We start from the raw sequence: 11,712 nt of genomic DNA, 5'->3' as shown, positions 1-11,712 counted from the left end.
GTTAACCATCCAAAACTTGCCCGAGGCCCCCGGGACCTCAACCAAATACACCAACAAGTCCTAAAACATCATACGAACTTAGTCGAAACCTCAAATCACATCAAACAGCGCTAGCAACACGAATCACACCCCAATTCAAGCTTAACAAAAACTAACAAATTCCAACTTCTACATTCGATACTGAAACCTATCGATTCAATTCCGATTGACCTCAAATTTTGTACACAAGTCATAAATGACATAACAAAGCTATTCAAATTTCTAGAATCGAATATCGATCCCGATATCAAAAAGTCAACTCCCCGGTCAAACTTCTAAACTTAAATTTCTATTTTAGCCATTGCAAACCTAATTTAACTATGGACTTCAAAAAACTTTTGCGGACACGCTCCCAAGTCCAAAATTACCATACAGAGCTATTGGAATCATCAAAATTCTATTCCAGTGTCGTTTATACATAAGTCAACATCCGGTCAACCTTTTCAACTTAAGCTTTAAGGTTTGGAACTAAGTGTTCCAATTCATTATGAAACCTCTCCGACGAGTCACAAAATTATAATTGAACATAGGATAAGCAGTAAATGGGGGAACGGGGTTGTAACGCTCAAAACGATCGGCCGGGTCGTTACATTCTCCCCCATTTAAACATACTTTCGTCCTCGAACGTGCCAAGAGTTGTTCCTAAGTCTTTAAATAATTGTTCCACCTTCCCACGCACATACCCGGGGCTGATCACACGTAACCCTATTATATATAGGCTTGACAACACAACACAACTGAAAATCATTAATTTAAACTTAGCCCAAATACTTTGGAATTCAATTCCCAACATTCAGAATTTCGTACAAGACCCGAATCTCACATTTACACACTGTATAAGTCTGAACAAGTTGTATCGAGCCATAACTATAACCACAGATATAATCACATAACATACGACACAACTTGCATGCTCGTAGCACCATTCCCGGTCACAGTAACTACTCCAAAACCAACTCAGTACTGGTATTAAACCCCATATAAAAAAAACTCATTCCAAAAACTTCGTACACTGCTGATAATAAATGAAACATACATGAACTCACAATCACTCACCAGATCAACAGGTCACAGAGCTTTCCCTCGTTCAACAAGTACCATGGCCAATTGTTTAAGCCGAATTCTAAATTATTCTTCCAACGCTCTATAATCAAACCTAATAGTATCCATTCTAGGTCTGTTCCCTGTTGGTACTTATAGTTCCTTGGTTTTTTAAACGCTTTAGTACCCTTTTTGTGATGGAATTTCGGAATTTGGTTTGTTGAGTTGTTAATGATGGTAAATTGATAATGAAAACGGGTTGCACGCTGCAATATATATTAATATAATATTGATATCAGGTTACATACCGCAATAAATATTGATATGATAGTGGGATCGTGTTACATGCTGCAATAGATATTGTGATGCTATAGGGATCAGGTTGTGCACCGCAACGGGGTATGATGTGTTATAACGTTTTGTAACTGTGGTGTTCTATTTATGTACTGTGACATGAGGTTATGAGATAATATTATGTTGGGCCCTCTGTTAGTAGACCTTCAGGTCCCGTTCTTATGAGTTTATACGTTTTCTCTATATTTCTATTATCTTCTATTTATTATTCGAACAGGTTTATAGTGAGTATCTTATCGTAGCCTTATCACTACATAGTTGAGGTTAGGTTTGACACTTATAGAGTATATGTGGTCGGTTGTACTGATACTACACTTCTGCACTTCTTGTGTAGATCCTGGTGTTGGTCCTAGAAGCGCATAGAGGAGATTGCTTGGATCATATCCATCCAGGAGACTTGAGGTAGATCTATATCGCGTTCGCAGCCCCTGGAGTCCTCTTCTATCTTGTTTTACTATTTATCTTGTTTCGAATAGTTGTATTTTATTTCAGACTATATTAGTAGTATTCTAGTCGCTCATGTACTTGTAATTCCGTATTTGTGGAATTAGTTTAGATCGCATTACTAATGGACTTATTATATGAATTGAAGATTATTTCAGTATTTAATTACTATTATTCTGCGTTTAAATTATTAAAATTAGTTAATTCTTTATCTAACATTGGCTTGCCTAGCAACTGGGTGTTAGGCGCCATCACGACCCTATGGTTAGGATATCAGACCGTGACAAGTTGGTATCAAAGCAAACTTAGTAGAGTCTGGAGGATCGGTATAGAGACATCTGTACTTATCTTTTGGAGGCTGTAATGTTTAGGAAAATTTCACCTTTTTTCTTTCTCTATCGTGCAACTTTATTCTATCATTGAGTTTGAATCATTCTATTCTTGTTCTCTCACAAATGGTGAGGACACGCACGGTATCCATAGCAGATCAGGAGTCATAGCCCAATTAAAACCACTACCAGGGGTAGAGGCCGGGTCCAAGGTAGAGCTAGAGGCAAAGCTCAGCCTAAAATCGAGCAGGATGAGGAGATCCCTATTCAGGCCATGCCAGTTGAACCGGCTCAGGTCCTAGAGGAGTTCATTGCTACCCTAGCACTTCAGGATAACCTAGTCTTCCTGGTGGGCATTATAGGGAGTGTGGCCCAGACCTGTGTGTTTCCTATGGAACTAGCCATCTCCTAGGCTAGGGGAGGAGCCCAGACTCCTACTACACACACTCAAAAGCAGATGGCTCACGGGCATCATACACGAGCAGTCCCACCAGTTATAGCAGTTCATCCTATTATTGCTACAGGAGGGACCCGCGATGTTGTCTCAAGGACTGAAGAGGTTGGACATGTTCACCAAGTTGTTTCCTATTCATTTTGGTGGTACACCTTCTAAGGACCCCTAGGATTTCTTGGATTGTTTCCATGAGGTATTGCACAACATGAGAATAGTGGAGTCCAATGGAGTTGACTTCACAGTGTGTCATATGCATGGCTCCGCCAAGAGGTGGTGGCAGGAGTATGATTGGGGAGCAGGTTCACCTCCTCTCACATGGGCTTAGTTCTAACAGTTATTCTTGGAGAAATTCATTTCCTTTACTCAAAGAGAGGATCTATGCAGTCTGTTTGAGCGCCTACAGAAGGGTAGCATGACCGTTACCCACTATGAGTCCAAATTTATGGATCAATCACGCCATGGAGCTATCCTGAACCTTACTGAAAGGGAGAGGGTGCAGGCATTTATGGATGGCCTTACTTATGGTATCAAGCTATAAATGGGTAGAGAGATCGAGGATGATATTTCTTTTACTCGGGTTGTGGAGATAGCTAGGCGGATCAAGAGGATTCGTGGTCAGGGTATAGAGGCAGCATTAGAAAAGACGCCTCGACATTTTGTGGTGTTTGTGGTGCCTCATCTAGTGGTAGAGGTTCATTTGGTAGAGGTCATCCTATCAGGCCCGCTCAGTCAGCACTTCAGGTGTCTCCTAGTCCTTCATGTGGTCATGGCGCATATGAGTCTCTTTCAGAGCATCTAGTACTCAGTACACCTTCAGCTCCTATTAGTGCACCTCCACTACAAAGTTACTACGGTGGTCATTCAGGTCATCAGGGATGTCTTAGACTTAGCAGTTACGCCAGCCACGGGGTTGCTTTAAGTGCAGCAAAGAAGGTCATATCAGGAGGTATTATCATAGATTGAGGAGCAGCACACCACATCAGGTTACTCATGCCATGATTCTGGCACCAGTTGCGCCACCGCCTGCTCAGCCAGCTAGAGGCAGGGGTCATGCCGCCAGAGGTGGAGGCCAGTCAGTGAAAGGCTGTCCAAGAGGTGGAGGTCATATTGGTGGGCCTCATCCCCATTGCTATGTATTCCCAGTTAGACCTGAGGCAGACTTATCTGATGCGGTTATCATATATATTGTTCTGGTTTTCCATAGAGATGCATTATTTTTATATGATCCGGGTTCCTCATATTCGTATGTGTCATCCTATTTTGCTTCACAATTGGATATGTCTTGTGATTATTTGAGTGCTCATATTGATGAGTATACGCCCATTGGGATTCTATTATGGTGGACTGGATCTATCGCTCATGTTTAGTCACTATCGGGAGCTATAAGACTAAGGTTGACCTTTTGTTTCTTGATATGGTAGATTTTGATGTGATTTTTGGCATGGATTGGTTGTACATGTATCACGCTATCCCGAATTGTCACACCAAGACTGTGACGTTGGCCATGTCGAGACTGCCTCGATTGGAGTGGAGAAGGACTCTTGGTCACTCCACTAGCAGGGTCATTTCATATATGAAGGTTCGGCGTATGGTTGAGAAGGGGTGTTTAGGGGTATTTGGATTATATTCGTGATTCTAGTGCAGAGGTTCCTTCCATGGAATCGGTCCCGATTGTGCGTGAGTTCCGATATGTATTTCTTCCAGACTTATCGGGCATGCCACTTGATAGAGATATCAACTTTTGCATTCACTTAGTTCTGGGCACTCAACCTATTTCTATTCCACCATACCGTATGGCCCCGATTGAGTTGAAAGGATTGAAGGAACAATTACAGGATTTGCTTGATAAGGGATTCGTTAGACCTAGTATCTCGCCTTGGGGTGCACCAGTATTTTTTGTGAAGGACATATTGATGTGAATGTGCATGGATTATCAGCAGTTGAATAAGGTCACTATCAAGATCAAGTATCCGTTGCCGAGGATTAATCACTTATTTGACCAGCTTCAGGGTGCCAAGGTGTTTTTCATGATTGATTTTAGGCCGGACTACCATCAGGTAAAGATTAGGCACTACTGAAAAAGTGGTCTACGGTAACGCTTGAAAAACTGTTCCCACAAACTGTTAATCGTTGCCATAGAGATATTGGAACGGTTTACCGCCCGTTACATCAGCCCGCGTGCCCATAGGTCTATAGGAATGGTTCTTGCAACTGTTTGCATCGCCGTGACTATAGATACGTCTATCGCAACGGTTTTTCCTTTCTCTGTTGGAATAATTTTTTTTTTATTGGAACGGTTTAAAACCGTTACTACATTGTTTATACAACGGTTCTTAACCGTTACCATATTATTTAAGGCAACACTTATGTAAGCTATTGTTACGGTTATATATGAATATAACAACGGTTTATTTAAGCTATCGTAACAGTTATATTTGTATTTGGAACGGTTTATAGATCATTTTGGAACGGTTTATAGAACCTATTGCAATAATTTACATTATCTAATGGAACGTCATTTGTGTCCTATTGCAACGGTTCCGGTAGGCTATTGTATCAGTTCAATTAAAACCAAAATATAGCACCTGTTATAAATAATTATTTATATATATAATAAATTATAATAACACTAAAATTTAAATACATCATAAAATGAAACTATTAATAATATAAAATTATCTATCAAGCAAATAATATCCTTAAAGCAAATGTTCTACCCCAAGTGCATAAGTTTAGTACATTTCAAGAGAGTAAGTTTCAAAAATGTTGATAACAAAATATTCCTAGAACATTCATCTATAACAATTCAAAATTCATCTCAAGTAAGGTCTAGTTCTTCACTGTCTTCATCATTCATTTCTTGATCTACTCCACCTACTAAAGAGGATAAATAAAGTTATTACCCTTCAAGAGAATCCGGTCTAAGAATACTCATAGCACAAATTGCCATGAAAAAAGAAAAGAACATAAAAACTCCAGAACCAACAATAGTAGTTGTAAAACAAAAAGAAACTACAACAAGAAGTTGTAGTCTTCTAAGTTTGCCATGTTTGACCATAACGAATGGTGAAGAAACATTAGCAACTGGTTTAGATACTGATGAAAACAAGAATAATGAAATTGAAGATCAAGTTGAGTATGAAATGGATGAGAAGAAAAAGAACCTCATGACAGAATCAACAATATTTGAGAATCTTGTTGTGATTCTTTTGGTTATCACAACAGCAGCAGTGTGAGACGACGTAATATATGTTGACGAGTTGGATGACTATGCCTCAACTCCTTCTAATGAACATATCGACATCATGCAACTAACAGTGGGAGAGAGGTTCACTTGGTTTCAACGACCAAGTCAATTGAATTTTTGTAGAAATTCGAATAGCTAACATATAAAGCCCAAGGACCCTGTTAGGCAGTGTTCCCACATCACATTTGAATCTTGTCCTCTTACCACAACTATCCCACCGCGTTAGATTTTTTTCTTTTATGTCCTTTCAATAATTGAATCAAGAAAACAAAAACCATGGCCATTGATATGATCTCTAAAGCTCCAAGTTTAGCCACAAGTCCAAGAATCTCCGTTTCCCATAATCTTTGCCACAAAGATATTGCTGCTACTACTACTGCCAATAATGATTTTAATTCTGACTTCGATTTCTGTATTAGCAATAGCACAGATACGGAAACTTGGAATACTTGGAATCAACAAAAGTAGAAGATCATATATGACGTAGATCTTACAGTATATCCTTCTCAGTTTTCATATAAAAGGTTTCACATAGAAAGAATAGAATCCCGAAAAAACTCCATCATTTAGTACTACTAGGTGTGCACGTTGAGTAGAAAGTTCTTTAAAGAGATATTTATCACAGCTGACCATAGAGGCAGCTTTAAACCATATTAATATATCGTAATGAAAACAAAAATAATCATGTTAGCTAGAATCCCAGGCAGGCCAAACATTTAACAACCATGTTAGCTGGAATTTCTCCTCCTTTACCAAAGGAAACCACTGAAATATCTAAGACTTGCATACAGAGTTGGGTAAGAAGGAAACCATAGAAAATCCTTTAGGAAGACTCCATAGACCGCAGAGACTTAGCCAAAAGAAGCATGAGATAACTAAGTCGGGCATCAATTTCCAACAAATGACCAAGAATCTAAAGAATACAGTATATAGCATAAAAATCAACAAACACAGAAAAGGAGAACTAAATCAGAAGGTTCTACTAGAAAAACTATCACAACTTCCCATATTCTCTTATCTTTAAATTTTGGTACCCAAATAATTAATATTGCTTCTGCAGGGCAATCATATTCATCAAGAAAATATAGAACTCTATAAAAAGGTAAACCTCATTCGACAAGAGAATACAAAATTGAAAAAAGGTATTAATTTAGAGAGTATTGCCTCCAATTGTAGTTTCACCATGTACCATAGAATATTGATTTTATCCCACAAGCATAGATGTCCTCTCTTTTTTATGGGTTGCATAGATATCCTTGACCACTACTTTATTCTTGATAAAAATGAAAAGAACTAACTATATAAATATATTGGTCATTGTTTGAAGAAGACTAATTGGCGTAAGCCTATGAATTTTTATATGAAGAAAAGTTGGATTACCATGATTCCTCAAAGTTCGACTGTAAAATAGGTAAAGCCTCCATTACTGTGAGCTTTTAAAAATCTCTACTCTTATATACTAATCTACTACTATAAGTTAAATGCAGCGATGGTTGTATTTATACTTCATGTAGTTATGTGTCTGATTATACAATATTTCCTGCTTTCTGTTTTCCTAGTAGCAAATATTGGAACAATAAACTCTGAATACAGAATTTACTCCACCAGCATACCAAGATAATGATATAAATGTCAATCCTCTGAACCCTGTTAAATTCGGAAGTCGGACAAAATATACTAATTCATCACACACCTTTTTATGTCAGCCAATTCAGACTAAGAAGAGCAATGATTTTAACTCCAGACATGACTCTATAGTAGAATAAACTTTGAAAGAGCAGAAACTAACAATAAGCTTAGACATATTTCTACCATCTCCATTAGAATCTACCTATAGAGAAAAGTAGTAATATTATATAGCAGAAGACTAATCTTGACTAATCTTCTCTGCATAAGAAATGGCCTAATGGTCACAAGGTCTCATTTATTCTTGACTAATCTTCTCTGCATAAGAAATGGCCTAATGGTCACAAGGTCTCACTTAAAGAGACTAGATATTGTAGAGTTGTTCACATATCACTTATCATTGACAACTTATAGTACCAATAAGAAAGGCAACTTCAGAATTTGAAATCAAATAATGCCCATATTACATTTCTGATGTAACATCACATAATCTCTTTCTGATGGTGACAAAAGCAATACCTGAAGAATCTTGAAAGTTGCAGAAATCTGAATTATGATTAAAAATTTCCAAATTAAATACTTGTACTATTTTTTTATAGGACAAATCACAGTATCTTTATAACCCACGTTTTGTCAACTTTCAAGAAAGTTAAACTCCATATAGATAACACAAACCCTCTTTACTAGTAATTAACATCACTCAAAAATTCAACATTGGAGTTGCAAGACCTCAAATTAAATAAATTGAGACAAAAGAATTGATGTTTCGACAAATACAGAGCTCAACTTCATTTTCTATGAAACCCTAGAAATGAAAAACAGAAGGCCTAGCGGCGCGCAGGCAGTGTGGAAAACAGAAGGAATGACAGAGATCTTAAAGAAAATAAACAAAAATGGTAGAATACAGTTGGAATCGTGATAAAAAAATGTAGCTTACCTGTGCCGCCGATGGTGGTTTGTCTTCCTTGTAATCTCCGGCGAACTGATAAATGCTTTTTGGGAGAGAGAGATTGGAACTTTTTGTGATAAGGTGTTTGTCTTCCTCGTAATCTCTGGTGTGTGTATTATTATTAGTTTTTATTATTTTATTAATTATAAAATAAAATAGAAGCGGGTCTCTTTTAGCGGGCCGTCCAAAATTTGGCGGAAATTAAAGAGGGAATTCATAACCGTTGACTTACATTAAAATTGCAAATAACCATTACTATAGATAGACTTATTGCCATGGTTGTCTATAAAAGAAATCCCATAGAAAATCTACTGTAACGGTTTTTGGAATAACGCAACGGTTTAGACGCTAAACTATGTTGATAGTACCAATTACCTTACGCAACGGTTGGAACCGTTGCAATAGACTATCTATAGCAACGGTTACATATCCGTGGCAATAAAAAGTGTTGCCATAGCTCCAATTTCTAGTAGTGAGGGCATCGAATGTCCCTAAGATATCTTTTCGGACTAGCCCCAGCAGCCTTTATGGATTTGATGAACTTGGAGTTCGAGCCTTATCAGGATTCCTTCATGATTGTCTTCATTGATTATATCTTGGTTTACTCTCGCAGCCGAGGGGAGCATGAGCAGTATCTCCATATCATACTTCAGACTTTGAAGGATCGTCAGTTATATGCCAAGTTTTGAAGTGTGAGTTCTAGTTAGACTCAGTTTCCTTTTGGAGCATGTTGTATCTTCCGAGGGCATTAAAGTGGATCCTAAGAAGATTGAGGCAATTCAGAACTAGCCTAGACCTACTTCAGCTACAGAGATTCAGAGCTTCCTAGGTTTGGCGGGTTATTATCGCTAGTTCGTGGAGGGGTTTTCATCCATCGCAACCCTATTGACTAGATTTACCCAAAGGGGTGTTCTTTTCAGATGGTCCGACGAGTGTGAGGAGAGCTTTCAGAAGCTTCAGACTGCATTGACTACAGCCCCAGTGTTGGTGTTGCCTATAGGTTTAGGATCCTACACCGTGTATTGTGTTGCATCACGTATTGGACTTGGTGCAGTATTAATGTAGGATAGTAGGGTGATTGCCTACACGTCTCGGAACTTGAAGATTCATGAGAAGAACTACCCTGTGCGTGATTTAGAGTTGGTAGCCATTATTCCCACGCTGAATATTTAGAGGCACTATCTATACGGCATCCCATGTGAGGTCTATACCGACCATCGGAGTCTCCAACACCTATTCAAGAAGAAGGACATTAATTTGCAACAGCGGAGATGCTTATATTTGTTGAAAGACTATGAAATCACCATATTATATCATTCGGGAAAGGCCAATGTAGTGGGCGATGCATGGAGTAGGAAGGCTGAGAGCATGGACAATTTGGCATATTTACCAGCAGTGGAAAGGCCACTAGCAATGGATGTTTAGGCTTTGGCCAATTAGCTCATGAGATTGGATGTTTTGGTGCACAACCGGGTTTTTGCTTGTGTTGTGGCAGTCATTGTTGTTGGAGCGTATCAAAGATCGCTAGTTTAATGATCCTCATTTGTTGGTGTTGAAGGACACGGTGCAGCGTGGTGGTGCCAATGATGTTTTGATTGGAGATGGCGATGTTATGCAGCTTCATGGCCGAATAAGTGTTCCAAAAGTTGATGGGTTGAGAGAGCTGATTCTTGATGAGGCTCAAAGTTCGCGCTATTCCATTCATCCAGGTGTCACGAAGATGTACCGTGACTTGACACAACACTATCGGTAGCAAAGAATGAAGAAAAATATTGTTGATTATGTCTCTCAGTGTTTGAATTTTGAACAGGTGAAGTATGAGCATTAGAAACTGTGTGGGTTGACTCATAGATTGGAGATACCGAAGTAGAAGTGGGAGCGCAACACTATGGATCTTGTAGTAGGCTTACCATGAACCTTGAGGAAATATGACGCAGTCTGGGTTATTGTGAACCAGTTAACTAAGTCTGCACACTTCATTCCGGTGATGACTTCATATTCTTCACAGCGGTTGGCTCAGATTTATGTCGGGGAGATTATCTTCCTGTACGGCGTGCCCATTTCCATCATTTCTAACCAAGGCACGCAGTTTATATTGCATTTTTGGAGAGCCGTGCAACATGGGTTAGGCATGTGGGTTAAGCTGAGTACCGCATTTTATCCTCAGACGGACGGGCAGTCCGAGCGCACTATTCAGATATTGGAAGACATATTGCGGGTGAGCTCTATGGATTTTGGGGTCAGTGGGACCAGTTTTTACCTCAAGTAGAGTTTGCCTACAATAATAGCTATTAGTCGAGTATCTAGATGGCTTCGTACGAGGCCTTATATGGGAGGTGATGTCGTTCGCCGGTTGGTTGGTTTGAGCCTGGTTAGGCTAGATTGCTGGGCATTGATTTGCTTCGTAATGCTTTAGAAAAGGTTAAGGTGATTCAAGAGCGACTTCATACAGCTCAGTCCAGGAAAAAGAGTTATGCGGATCGGAAGGTTTGAGATATGGCCTACTTGGTAGGTGAGAAGGTTCTTCTCCGAATGTCGCCTACGAAGGGCGACTTGCAGTTTGGGAAGAAGGGCAAGTTGATCCCGAGGTTTATTGACATGTTTTAGATCTTGGAGAGAGTTGGGGAGGTTGCTTATAGGCTTGCATTGCCTCCTATCCTAACGAGGGTACATCCGATATTTCAAGTTTCCATGCTTCGAAAAGTTCCATGAGGATAGATCACATGTTTTCGACTTCAGCACGGTGCAGCTTGACAAACATTTGACCTATAAGGAAGAGTCGGTGGCTATTCTAGATCGACAAGTTCGTAAGTTGAGATCTAAGAGTTTCCTTATGTGAAAGTGCATTGGAGAGGTCAGCCGATTGAGGAGGCTACGTGGGAGTCTAAGTCCAATATGTGGAGAAGATACCCCCACCTTTTTACCAGTCCAGGTACGTTTCTATGTCTGTTCGAGGATGAACTTCTTGCGCATCCGGTGGTGCAGTCATTGTAGATCATTTCAAGGTGTTAGCCTCTTATGAAAGAACCTACTCTAATACTAATTTTTATTTTGGGATACACCAGACTGAAGAAGAGGGTTTGAATTATGTCTGACTCGAAATTTGAAATTTCAAAGAACGTAGTTCTTTAAACTAGGCACACAGATACAAATAGATATAATTGCAGAATTTAAATGATATTGTGACGACCTAATATTTCATTTTGCATACTAGCACCCTTTTCTATGT

At 39.2% G+C, this 11,712-nt stretch overlaps 1 long non-coding RNA gene across 1 annotated transcript; it reads right to left on the bottom strand.

The window, feature by feature from the left end:
- Positions 1 to 5,314: 5,314 nt before the first annotated feature.
- On the bottom strand, positions 5,315 to 8,611 carry LOC107806118 (uncharacterized). Its single transcript, XR_001652590.2, has 2 exons — positions 8,472 to 8,611; positions 5,315 to 5,538 (listed from the first exon to the last, which is right to left on the bottom strand). It is a non-coding gene; the product is annotated as an uncharacterized LOC107806118 (long non-coding RNA).
- Between the last annotated feature and the right edge of the window lie 3,101 nt (positions 8,612 to 11,712).

This window comes from Nicotiana tabacum, chromosome 9 (genome assembly GCF_000715075.1).
Source record: "Nicotiana tabacum cultivar K326 chromosome 9, ASM71507v2, whole genome shotgun sequence".
In the NCBI taxonomy this organism is placed as follows: Eukaryota; Viridiplantae; Streptophyta; class Magnoliopsida; order Solanales; family Solanaceae; genus Nicotiana; species Nicotiana tabacum.
This window is presented reverse-complemented; position numbering and strand designations above follow the sequence as displayed.